This window comes from Phyllobates terribilis, unplaced genomic scaffold (assembly GCF_046119375.1).
Source record: "Phyllobates terribilis strain yellow unplaced genomic scaffold, ASM4611937v1 Scaffold_4__5_contigs__length_816908805, whole genome shotgun sequence".
Taxonomy (NCBI): domain Eukaryota; kingdom Metazoa; phylum Chordata; class Amphibia; order Anura; family Dendrobatidae; genus Phyllobates; species Phyllobates terribilis.
Window position 1 is genome coordinate 695,292,365 of NW_027362764.1, and position 13,576 is coordinate 695,305,940.

A 13,576-nucleotide genomic window follows, 5' to 3' on the forward strand; every position below is an offset into this window, starting at 1 on the left:
TAAGCTGCCTGAACACCGGCCTCAGAGGACTGTCGCAGCGCTGGTGATCCTCACCAGACACCACAGGTGGCGCAATGAAAATTTCCTATCCCATATAACTTTCCCCTGCTTTTTAAGAGTGACCCCAGGGTACGGGCCCGGGAGCCGACCACCGCGACATCCCCCAAAACTAACAGCAAGGCCCGGGCGACGAGTCGTTTCCCCATCCCCTGGGCGTGTCATCTCTTCCTGGAGTCACAAACAGGATTCCGTGCCCGCTGCAACGACGGAGTGTTGTGCCCGTTGCCACGGGGTACTGTGCGCCTTTAATCAAAAACTGTGTATTTAACTGTGGCGAAGATCGCCGCCATTGTTGTGCCGCCGAGCGGGAAGAAGGGCGTAACCGCGGGAAACTGAGAGGCGTACCTGCTGAAGCGCGCAAAGCCCCGGACACGCCCCACGCCTCGACGTCAAATCAGGAAGCGCCAGATCCTGGAAGGAGCCCCGGTGAGCGCTCTGACGTAGGACGCAAGTGACGCAAGGTCCTGAAGGAAGACCGTCACCTGCGGAGCTGTGGCCTACAGGAAGAAAAGAAAAGAAGGTAGGCCACGGTTCGCTAGGGGGGCACGAGATTGTCCGAAGAACAGCGCAACGCCGGAGTACCGGTTAACCACCCTGATAATCAACCCGCGCTCGGCGCCGAGCAGGCCGAAGCAACCGCTCCACCAGCAGGGCCTGTAACCCCTGTCATACCCATGGCTCTACCATACATCCCTGGAGCGAAGTGGCTCCCCCAGTACAGCGGCAAACCAGATACCCTGTCTGGATTCAAAAGGAAAATATGCGGTATACTGGACATGTACTCTATGACAGGCAAGCAAAGAGCCGCTGTTGTATTGGGACAATTGACTGGTGCTGCGGAGCGAGAAGTAGAAACCTGGTCGACCGCAAACCAGGAGTCAGTGTCCGCAATCTTTAAAAAGTTACAGACTGTCTTTGAGAATCGTAGTGAGACAGACCTCCGGATGAGGTTCTACAACTGCTCTCAGCAACCGGAGGACAGTGTTCGGGACTATGCCTGGCATTTACAAGGGGCCCTGCGAGCTCTGAAACAGGTTAGTCCAACCAGCATCGATAATGAAAATAAAATTCTGAAGGAACAGTTTATCCGGGGACTGAGGTATCAAGAGGAGAGCAGGACTGTGCGTTGGTGGTCCCTGGATCATCCAGATGCCACCTTTGACACCCTTAAGGACATGGCTATAAAAGGACTGCAGCCCCTGGAAACAACTGCTATCCAATATTACCAGGGTGGGGCCACCACAGTGCCTGCAGCGTCCACCTCACCTTTTCCCCGGTGGCTGCTGAAGCCAAGATTCCAGCAAAGTCCCCTAGTGAGCTGGACAACCTGCACTCTGAAGTGCGTCAGTTGAGCAAAACCCTGACCACTGTACTGAGTGCCCTGCAGCTGCGGACGGAGCCCGAGGCAGAAGGAAGGATCCTGCTAGCCGACAGCCCTGAGGATGTCGCCTGGGCGGACCAACAACCAAAGCCGCCCGCCAAGGGACCCTGTCTGCCACCGCTGCCACAAGACAGGTCACGCCGTCCAGAGCTGTCCTTTAAACGAGCAAACCCTGGGGCCGAGGGCCGACACCCAGGAGTAGACCCCTCAGGCCCATCAAACTGGTACCGCAGGTTCGTGGGAGGAAGACCTTTCCTGTCCATTGTGCTGGACGGCATCGCGACACCCGATCTGCTGGACACAGGATCTCAGGTAACCATCATGCCTGATGTCCTCTACAAAAGGTTCTGGTCCATAGACGAACTTCACCCACCAGATCCAAATCTTTCTGTGTATGCCTCAAACGGCCTCCCCCTTTACCTAGTCGGGGTTAAGGATGTGGCAGTAAAGGTGGGAAGAGTGGAACTGAAGGACCAGGGACTAATTGTAGTAGAGACTAATCCCGATGATACAGACTTGTATATGGTACTTGGCACAAATATTGTTAGTAACTGTTTGGGAGAAGTGTTGTTCTTGTGAGACGCCCTCCCTGAGCTGCGGGGTTACTCGGAGCCGGGTCGGTGTAGGTGTTACGGGGATGCAGTCGTGGCCTGGACCCATTCCGTGCCCAGGGCTGCCTCATTAAAAATTGGGCTTTCAAGTATGAGTGGTATTTCGACTACGCCACCTGCGGTTTCCGGTGATGGACACCAGCGCTGCTACAGTCCATTGAGGCTGGTGTTACAGGCAGCTAAGATGGGACAGCTCCCCGCAGGCGGTGCAGGCCTCAGGGCAGTGTGAGAAGGAATGGTGGGTGCAGTGCCGCACAGGAAATAACAGGCTGAGGCGGTGTAAGAAGTCATCCGGGTCTTCACTAGTGTTGAGCCACCCCCGTAGTGTTCTAGTTCGGTTCGGTTCGTCGAACACCCGTATGTTCGCCGAACTGTTCGTTGAACTGTTCGTCGAACACCTTCGAACACCGTTAAAACCAATGGCAGGCAAACAAAAACACATAGAAACACATAGAAAACACATAGAAAACACTTCAAATGAGTCCAAAAGCTGACTAACTGCTCAGAAGACACAACTAACACATGGAAAAGTGACAAGTACATATAGTCATACGAAAAGAAAAGAGGTGGAGGATTAAAAGGAGGGGGAGACACAGATATAGGCATGTCATGTCCTTCTAAAATCAAGAAACGCTGGAGTAAAAATCTAAAATCAGCCTACCAACACCCAGACGTCGTGACAAGAAAATTAAAAAAAGAAATATCTTCAGGTAGAATGGCGGTTCCATTCCGAACACTTTCCTTACAAGACGTAGTGGTATCCCCGTTGTGAGTTGTGCCAAAAACGGAACCCAATACATTCGGACTAATCCACCATTTGTCATATCCAAGGGGCAGGTCAGTAAATGACAACATCGACGCGGAACCAAGTACAGTAGTATATACTGTACATCCTTTGACAAGGCAATCAGGCGGATCAAGAAGTTGGGAAGGGTCACCCTAATGGCCAAAACAGACATTGATGTGGCTTTCCGGTTACTTACTACCTGTGCCTCTGAATAGTGTCCACCTATTGGGCTGCTTCTGGGAAGGAGCATACTATATAGATCGCTGTTTGCCCATGGGGTGCTCCAGATCCTGCTCACTATTTGAGGCGTTTAGTTGCTTCCTCGAATGGGTTGTAATGGAATGGATGTTTCCAAGGGGGCACATATTATCCATTACCTCAATAACTTTTTATGCCTGGGCCCAAAAGATTCGCCACAGTGTGAATACACGCGGTAGTCCACCTGTGAGAAGGAGAGAGCTGGAGGGAGAGTGGACACCACCGAGCCGAGGGGTTAGATGGAGAACGGAAGAAGGAAAGAGGGCGAGGGAGGTAAGGGAGTACAGTGGAAGGCTGACCTGAGCTCCCCCACATTCCTGCTGGGCGGGGAACAGCCCTGGGAAGAAAAGCCGCTTGCGCATCCCTTTGAGGTTACGGGCGCGAGCGGGCAGAGGGACTACGCTGGAGTGCGAAGCCGACACGGCCAGTCCTTTCCTGCCCGTGCGACCTCCGTGTCGCCGGGTTTGTGCCAGAGCCGCGGTGGACCCTGATGTCCAGCCCCCCCTCACCCAATACTGGTGCCTGTCCGCTGGTGGGTCGAGCCCCCCCGCAGTGGGGGGGGGTAACATCTGCAGAAGAAAGACCATCTTCCAGCCAAACTAAGATGTCTATTTCTTTTCGTGGACAATGTGATACGATCCCTTTCTTACGGACACGCCCATCGCTACAAATTCCAGATGAGGCACAAAAACAGCAGGTGCTTCAACGGATATCAAGTGCTCCTTCAAGTGGGCTCTCCTCCACCTCAGCTTCATCATCACAAATACTCCAGTCCTCAAAGGTGTCACCCCAATCGCACTTGCTTCCTCACAGCTCCCAAGTCTCCAGCTGCCCGTCTGAGTATGGGGTAACACAGATGGTTGAGTCTGCAGAGCTGTTTACTCATACTATTGCCTGGGAAATGGAGGTCTGCTCCAGAGCTTCTGTTAATCCAGACGAGGAAATGATCTGCACTGATGCCCAGAATCTTTATGAGTCGGATCCAGGACCAGATGAAGAAGGTTCTGAGCATAATGTAGACGCTCGTTCCCAAACTGTAACTCCTGTTGGTGGAGACAATGATGAAGACGATGATGAGACTCAAATACCTGATTGGAGCGACAACTTGACTTTTCAGTCAGGGCAGGAAGAGGGTGGCTCTGAGGACGACGGGTGTGAGAACACACAGGGTGATGATGACGAGGTTGGAGATCCCACTTACTGTCAACCCACAGTCAGCCAGTTGATGAGGTCAGCAGAGGAGGTGGAGGAGGATGTGACTAGCCCAGGGGATGGGGATGACTCGGTACCCGGGCCTTTGCCTGGCCTTGGGGATGTCGCTGTGGTCGGCTCCCGGGCCTGTACCCTGGGGTCACTCTTTAAAAGCGTTGATAATTGTTAATTTTATAAGAGTTTGTGACGCCACCTGTGATATCTGGTGAGAAGCACCAGCGCTGCAGCAGTCCACTGAGGCCGGTGATAAGGCAGCTCGATGGTATAGCTCCCCACAGGTGGAGCTAGGCCTCAGGGCAGCGTATGCAGGGGGAATGCAGGACAGGCGAGACCCAGCTGGGTCAGAGCAAGAACAGGAACGGACACGGTATTCACTTCAGTACCTTTTACTGGTGGAAATTAAGGCACATCCCGGAGCACTGTAGGGTGAGGGGTGCATATCAGGATCCTCCCCAATGAGCGGGTGTAGGGCCTCCTGTTTCTTGCCTCTGCGTAGTAAGTTTCTGACCTGCCTGGAGCTAGGCCTAACTTTGTCTCTGTCCTGCGCTGGCTGACCTTGTGGTAGGGCCTTGTCTTGGAGTTCACGCTCCCAGTATGCGGGGCCTAAGTGTCTCCTGGCTCTGTTAAGTATCAGCACCTTAGCGCTCCTGGGACTTGTAGTTCTCCAGGGATTCCGGTTATGCCTTACTGGGTCATAGAGATCCCGGTAAGCTCGGGGTTAGCTGGTTAAGCTCCTCTGCCCCCTATGTACTAACTCTCCACTCGCCTTCGGCCTACTTGGGCCCTCACTAGGCTATACACACTAACGGCAGCTTGCCGCGCTTCACCGATCTTATGGCGCCGGCACACCTTAAGCTCTAACTGGGCTCTCTGAATCTAGCTAGCAGGAGCCTTGTGCTCCACTGCTGAACTATTAACTGAGTTCTCTAGACTAGACTGAGCTCCACTGCAGACTGACCTCTCTTAGGCTTCTCTACTGCAGGAACTCTTCAGAGGAACTGAACTGCCTAGCTCCACCTTCCCTATTTATATCCCTAACGGGCTCCCTCTGCTGGTCTGAGGTGGAAGGTGGAGATGTGTGAATGTTTATGGGGGCCTCTTGTGGAGGATATCTGTAATATTTGTCACCAAAAGCTAAGTAGAGGCCAAAAAATCCATAGTTTGAGTACTTCATGCATGAACCGTCACATGGATATGAAGCATAAGTTGCAGTGGGAAGCTCACTGTGCTACAATGCGGCCTAGCGGGCCGGGCCAACCACCGTCTGCCCCATCTTGTGCATCCGCGGCCTCTTCATCCTCTGTGACTGGGGGGACAGCAGTCACACATGTTTTTGCACGCAGACCTGCCACCTCTTTACCCGCAACAGCCAGTGTGATAAGCAGGTCATCATTTCATTTGGAAGTGGAAAGACCAGCTGGTGTTCAGCGCTCTCCGACATCGAGAGCACCACCTTTGGATCAAGGCAACCTAACTTTTCTGCCTGCATCTTCCTCACAGACCGGCAGTTTGCCGGGGACACCCTACTCAACCCCGTCTAAGCACAACAGCCAGCCCTCGGTCCCTCAGATGTGGACAAGTAAAAGACCATTTCCTCCTAGCCATGACAAAGCTAAGAGGTTGATTTTCACCATCTGCAAGCTCTTGGCTACAGAAATGCTGCCTTTCCACCTAGTGGACACAGAGGATTTTCGAGACCTTATGTCCGTCGCAGTGCCGCAGTACCAGAAGCCCAGTCGGCACTACTTCTCAAAGAAAGGTGTGCCTGCGCTACACCAGCATGTCGCACACAACATCACCGCTTATTTGAGAAACTCTGTGTGTGACAGGGTGCATTTCACCACAGACACTTGGACGAGTAGGCATGGACAGGGGCGTTACATGTCGCTGACTGGGCACTGGGTAACTATGGTGACAGCAGGACAAGGGGCTGCTGTCCAAGTCTTGCCGTCCCCACGAGTTGTGCGTCAATCCTCTTTATCTAGAAGTTCCTCCACTGCTTCTGCCTCCTCAACCTTCTCTCGGTCCTCCACCTGCACCCAAAGCCTGTCTGGTAATGCCATCCGCTTTCTCACTGCGCAGAAGTAATCCAGCACACCTCCTTACTATGCTGGCAGCAGGGCTCAACGGCATCAGGGAGTGTTTACTTTGAAATGTCTGGGAAATGTGAGTCACACAGCTGAGGAGTTGTGGTCAGCTCTGGAGAACCAGTTTCATGAATGGTTGTCTCCACTGGACCTGCAACCAGGGAAGGCCATGTGCGACAATGCTGCAAACCTGGGTGCGGCCCTTCGCCGGGGCAATGTCACACATGTGCCTTGTATGGCTCACGTGTTGAACCTGGTTCAATTTTTAGCCCACTATCCCGGACTAGATGGCCTTCTGCAGAGGGCACGGTCGCTGTGTGCTCACTTCTGCCGTTTGCATCCCGCAGCTCAACGACTTACATCTCCACAGAAGTCGTTGGGCGTGCCAGTTCACCGGCTGAAATGCGATGTGCCGACACGGTGGAATTCAACTCTGCACATGTTGCAGCGACTGTGGCAGCACCGACAAGCCCTGGTGCAATTCGTTCTGACGTATAGCCTGGGCCAACGAGATCCAGAGGTGGGGCAAATCACGTTGCAGGAGTGGTCTCAGATCAGGGACCTATGAAGTTGACGCGCCCCCTGGGCCGTGGGGTACCCGGAGCCGGGCCGGTAGACGCTGGGGGTTGTAGTCACTGTGACGGTGACCCGGTCCGTGACCTAGGGCGGTCAATCCAAGGGTAATTTGTATATATGGGTTTTATAATGTCCGACTACGCCACCTGTGGAGTGCGGCCAAAGGGGCCGCCACTGCGGAACAGTCCTCAGAAGCTGGTGGTTTTGCAGCAATGGTATTATTACTCCCCACAGGAAGAGTGCAGCTTCAGGGCAGTGTGGGTTGATGATGGTGGTTGTAGTGCAGGGAGTCAGTAATGAACACAGAGTCCATGTGATGCAGTCCCAAGATCTTTACTCACAGTTGTTGCAGTCCAGATTACAGGTACCAGAGCAATCTCCCCCCGTCGTGCTGTGCGTACTCAGTGAGGGGCTCAGTCCACCCCCAGATAGCTCCGGAGTACTTAGCAGGACCCCCTTCTGTGTGTCCTTTCTCTGGCCTTCTCCCTGCACCTCACACCCAGTGACACTTCTATCCGGTATCCTCGGGCCTTGGCGGGCGACGTGTGTTCCGTCCCCTGGGTTCTATGAGGCTACCTTCTTAGTAAGACTGGTGTGGACTTTGGCCTGCAGTACATGAAATGCTGCAGCCTCCGGTTTCTAGTTGAGCCTTGCTGTTTCTCCGCTAGTTGAGGGACCGGATCCCCTTATCTGGCCTGACCCCTCTACCTCCTGGTAGCAGCGGGCGTAGGGGTGGCCTTCTGCACGGCCCGTACCCCTAGGGTCCCTTCGGTTCCTGGAGCCTTCCTGCTCCCACTCCTCTCTTCTTTACGTCAGTCCTGGGCCTCCCAGGCTAGGCCCGCCTCCGGAGCAGAGCTCATGCAGAGCCTCTGCTCCTGTCACTTCTCCTCCTCTGACTGGCTTGCTCTTTCTAAGATGGCTTCCTATTTATACTCTCCCTGTCATGTGCTCCCCTAAGCTGCTTTCTCCACCCACACTCACTACATAGGACCCTCCCGCCAGCTAGGGACCTGGGACTGTGCTCTCCCTTAGGAGCAATCTCGCCCTACCCCCACTGAGTGTATGTGTTGGATGCAGGTGTTAGGGTCCCGAGCCATACTCCTTCCTTACCTGAGGGTGAGATACCACACCTCTGGGTGAGATGCAGTACCTCTGTGGCGACTGAACCCTCTGGGGCGCCACACACCCTTCTGCACAGTTTTGAAATGGTGACGAAGATGTTTAGTGCTGACGACGATGCCATTATCAGCATGACTATTCCGGTGATTTACATGCTGGAGCACACGTTAAACAGAATTCAGAGTCAGGTGGTTGGACAAGAGGAGGTGGAGGAAGTAGAGGAGGAGTCGTATGCGGAAGGGATAACATCTCCAAGGTCCAGACGGTCGGCAGCACCAAGGCAGCAGGCATGGGAGGGTGGGGGAGAGGGATTAACCAGGGCACATAGTAGCAGCCAAACTGTTGAGGAAGGTGCAGGAGCCGAGGAAGAAGTGGAGGATGAACTGGCGATGGGCATGTAAGACTCATCAGATGAGGGAGACCTTGATCACATTTCTGTTGTGCGAGGTTGGGGGGAGAGAGCAGAGGAAGGAAGCATGATTCTTACCTCGCTACCAACACAACAAGGACTTGGTCCTCCTGGATGCGCAAGACACATGAGTGCCTTCTTGCTGCACTACCTGCAACATGACCCTCGGATTGTTAGAATTCAAAGTAATCCCGACTACTGGGTTGCCACACTCTTAGATCCCCGGTACAAAAGTAAATTTGCTTAAATAATTCCGGCCATAGAAAGGGATTCACGCATGCAGGAGTATCAGCAGAGGCTGTTGCAGAATCTTACATGTGCTTTTCCACAAAACACCAGTGGTGCACGTAGTGAATCTCACACTTCTAACTTGCCAACCGTGGGACTGTCGAGTCTTCATCACTCAAACCGTAACAGTAATACAGTATCTGCTGGTAACAGCAATTTTGTGGAATCGTTTCACCACTTTTTTAGACCATCCTTTACAAGGCCACTGGAGACAAGAAATCTGACACATAGTCAACGCCTAGAGGATGGTACAGGAGTATCTCCAAGTGAACATCGAAGCCATGACTGTGTCACTGGACCCTTGCTCATTTTGGGATTCCAATCTGGAAAAATGTCCAGAGCTCGCCACTCACGCCTTGGAGATCTTGTTATGCCCTGCAGCCAGCGTTCTCTCTGAACGTGTGTTCAGCGCTGCTGGTGGTGTACTGACAGATAAGCGCACGCGGCTGTCCACTGAGAATGTAGACAGACTCATGTTCATAAAGATGAACAAATCATGGATCCGCAAGGACTTTTCTACCCCTGTGTCATCCTGGGGAGACTAAAAGTTTGAGGATTTGGTAAAATCACCTCACCAACCGTTTTAAGCAACTCTGGGGCAATTGATGCCACTTAAGTGGTGTCTGTGCCACAATTTTTGGAAAAAATGGAGACTCTTTTTGGAGTCCCCTTGCTGTGTTTTACGTGACGTTGGCATCGTCAATTCCAGGTGGGTTGGGTCACTACCCCCCCCTTTTAACTGTAAGAAACTACATACACTATGGCTTGGGGTAACACAGATGGTTGAGTCTGAAGAGCTGTTTACTCAGAGGTCTGCTCCAAAGCTTCAGTGTCTGCTAGTCAGCGTAGAATTTTTAACTGCATCTAGCCTAGGCAATACTTTGGGCGTAGTAGCCCAGCTGCGAAGCAAGCTGCACCGCCTGTGTATCTAATAAGAATTTTTAAATGCATCTAGCCTAGGCAGACTGTGGGGACCCCCAACCAAACCCAGACGCTCAGCCCCCCTACCGCCCCCCTTTCCTTGACAATACAATAATGTAACTCTTACAACTGGATGGGTGAGGATCGGTCACAGCTTTATTAACTCTTTATACTCATTCCATTAGAAAGGCATTTTATTTCTAAAATAATTCAGCTTGTTGCAGCATGCCCTGGGTCTCCACACCGGCAAGTTGGCCAACAAGTGTAACTCTCCAACATGTCCTTTGTATTTCCAGGCCACGGAGGATCCTGCGTACTCGTATGCAGGACTCTCACCCCCATCCATCACTCTTAACGCTTGTTCCACTCCGTCCTGGAGTCCTGACAGGAATATGTCCAGTCCAATATCCATTAAGTGAATACCGTCGGGCCATATGAGGCCTGCTTTATCTCCTTCCAGCTGTCGGTGTTGTATCACTACATCGCCTCTGTCTCTTCTAAATTTTGCCATCGAATATTTATTACCCGCCTTGTCCGTTCGATGGCCGTGATGTCTCGCGCACCTTGCCATACCGCTATTGGCACAATCTCTGACCATACTATAGTTAGTTTTGTGAAAAATTCTCTGAAGCGCTCAGTGTCTAGTTTCATTATTGCCATTAGTTATGCACTCTTGTGATGACCTAGGTCATTTCCCCCGGCCTGTATAACTAAGATGACCGGACCTCTTGCCTCTCTCCATACCTTGATTACCTCCATTAGTACCTGTGGCCATAGCAGGCCTCTAATACCTCTCCAGTTGAAATATGTGTTATGAAACTCTAATTTCCTCCTGCCTGGGTGGACTTTCGCCCTTTTTTCTGCCCAATATATATACGAGTGGCCTATCACCCACACTGTTGGCTTAGCGTCACCTGAAAAAGAAACAAACCACGTTAGGATAACAAGTCCGGTCTTATGTATCTCGCCAAACACGTGGATCGCCATCTCCCTATCCTCTGAACTTCCGTTTCTGACAGTCCTGCTCTTGCTGCTTCCGTGGCCGCGCCTATGCGGAATGAGTGTGTCCCGTAATCTTTGGGGTGGTTCCCTGCCGATGTTATGCATTTATTAAATATAGCTTGGAACTGGTATCTTGATAATGGCGTTCCATCAATGTGTGATAGGAAGAAATTACTTTGTGATCTGATGGTTATATATGTTTTTACTATTGCTACCCAACTAAGTGTACCGTTTGTGGGTTGTAGAAGTACCCAAGTGCCCCTGCCCGCTGGAACCGTTTTCGATTGGCGTATGCGTAGACGTATTGCATTATTGGCTATGACTACGTCCTGGTGTAATAAGCCTCCACTGGTGGTAAATTTGGATTGAGGGACTAATTTGCTTATGCATAGCGCCCCGAAGAAGGCGATCGCAAATGCAGTAGACAGTAGTGTTGCTTCAAATTGTGAGTGTCATGTTAATGGTGTTAGGGATATGATGTGAGAAATCAGTTTTAGTGACACGGGACGGGACGTCTACACTCCTTACTTGGCTGACCCCTTTTCCACCCTTTTATGGATTGTCTGATGATGAATCTCTTTGTCACATCTCCCCAATTCAGTAGTTGGAAGTGAAATGCTACTCCGGTCAGTACAATGAGTACCACACACTGCTACTATGCAGCTAAAAATTATTAGTAATTTGAAAGCTGGTGGAGCTTAGTATAGATGGCCTAATAGAATGAGTACCACACACTGCTAATTTGCCCAAAATTATTTTCCAGGCAAGATGCAGCTAAAAATTATTATTAATTTCAAAGCTGGTGGAGCTTGGTCTAGATGGCCTAATACAATGAGTACCACACACTGCTATTAAGCCCAAAATTATTTTCCAGGCTAGATGCAGCTAAAAATTATTATTAATTTCAAAGCTGGTGGAGCTTGGTATAGATGGCCTAATAGATTGAGTACCACACACTGCTACAGGCCCAAAAAAAATTTGTATCACATACACAGGTGGTGTAGCTTGCAACACAGATAGGCTACTCCACTGACTAACACACACTGCAAGAGGCCCAAAAGGATTTGCTTAGCTAGATTTAGCCAAATGCTGTGAAAAACACTTGCACAGCACTAAAACAGACCTGCCTGGCAAAAAGTGATAGGAACTGCTGTAACCTAGCCCTCAAAAGTGCTGCAATTACAAACCTACCTACTCCCTAAACCTTTCTGTCTATTTAAGAGAAAATTCGCTTGCAATTCAGTTACACAATATAGCGCTAACAGCAGCAGCAGTGCCGTCTAACGCTCAGCTGCAGCAGTGAGAAAATGGTGGCAATGGGGAAAATGGCTGGGTCTTATAGGGCAAGGACATGTGACATACACAGCCAATGACACATGCCCTTGCTTGTGTGAAAAAAAGCACTTCGCTCCGTGTGTGCGCTGCTGATAGGCTGACAGACTGCACCTCCCCTCTGTAAATGTGGGAAAGAAAAAAAATATGGAGATCTTCATTATCTCTGCAGAGATCCATCCCATGCCCCTCCCCCCGCCCTGCTGTACACTCAAACTGTGTATTAACATTGATTATCAGCATTACTGTGAAAAAATCCAGTTACGATTTGGGTGCACGAACAGTTATCGAACATAACCTCGAACAGCCGAATTTTTTTCAAATCGTTCGGGTTCGTCGAACGGCTCGTACACCGCCCAAAACAGCTCGAATTTGAGATTGGCAAACAGTTCGATTCGAACACCGCTCATCTCTAGTCTTGACTCACTTTCAGATGAACTTTCAGCCGCAAAGCTTTTCTCTGCTACTCACGGCGTACTGCAGCTACCGGGAAGGGGGTTCAGCACTTTCCAGGTAGATCAGGAGACCCCTCTGGTGTGTGTTCCTCTCCTTGGTAAGTTCTCCCACTGAGTCTTCTCCTGACTGTGTGTGGTTAGAACGTGGTGTAAGGCTGGGTCCACTGGATAAACGCAGTGTAAGAGATACAGGTGGCGTAGGCCGCTCCGTCCGTATCCCTCTGGGATCCACTAAGCCTCCGGGCTTTTCTGACTGAGACGTGAAGTAACAAAGTCAGATATCGGGGACCGGTCACCCCTCTTGCAGCAGGAATCCCTCTGACTAGGCCAGAGTAAAGAATACAGGTGGCGACTCCACTCTGTCCGTATCCCTCTGGGATCCTTTTGCCTGTGGAGCCTATCTCCTCCGCTCCCCTCCAAGGCCTTCTTAGGTCAGGACCTTGACCGGGTAGAGACAGTGGTTAACTCTGACCCGCTCCTCATCTCAAGGCCAGAGTACGAGGACCGTGTATCTTCAGTCAGCTGCAGACTTTTGCTGGACCCTGACAGAAGACCACAATCAAAGGACCTTGAACCTAAGATGGCCGTAGATTAAATATGAATCAATAAGTGTTTCCTAAAAGTGTGTCCTCCACCCTCACCCACTACATGGTTCCCCCTATCTTTGGTTCCCCCCCATCTCCTCTATCCCGGGCCGGGGCAGCAGCCTGGTGCATTTAGGCCCCCTACAGGACAGGAATGGTGTAGCGTTGAGTGGTGAAGTGGTGTCCTGAGAGATGCTCCATCCTTACCTGGAAGAGGAGATACCACACCTCGAACTGAGGTACAGTACCCCTGTGGTGACTGAACCCTCAGGGGTGCCACATTCCCCCCCGGTGAAACACAGCTCGTCCGCGGGCTGCAATTGAGTAAAGAGTTGGTACAGACATTCAATTTTTAAAAGTTTAGGAACCACCGGAACCCCTGGAGAACTACGGGTCCCAGGTCCACCTAATGCTGATTGTAGTACCAGAGCCAGGAGTCACAGAGGTCCCAGTGTGGCGCCCCTGAGGGTTCGACCGCCACAGGGATGATGCAC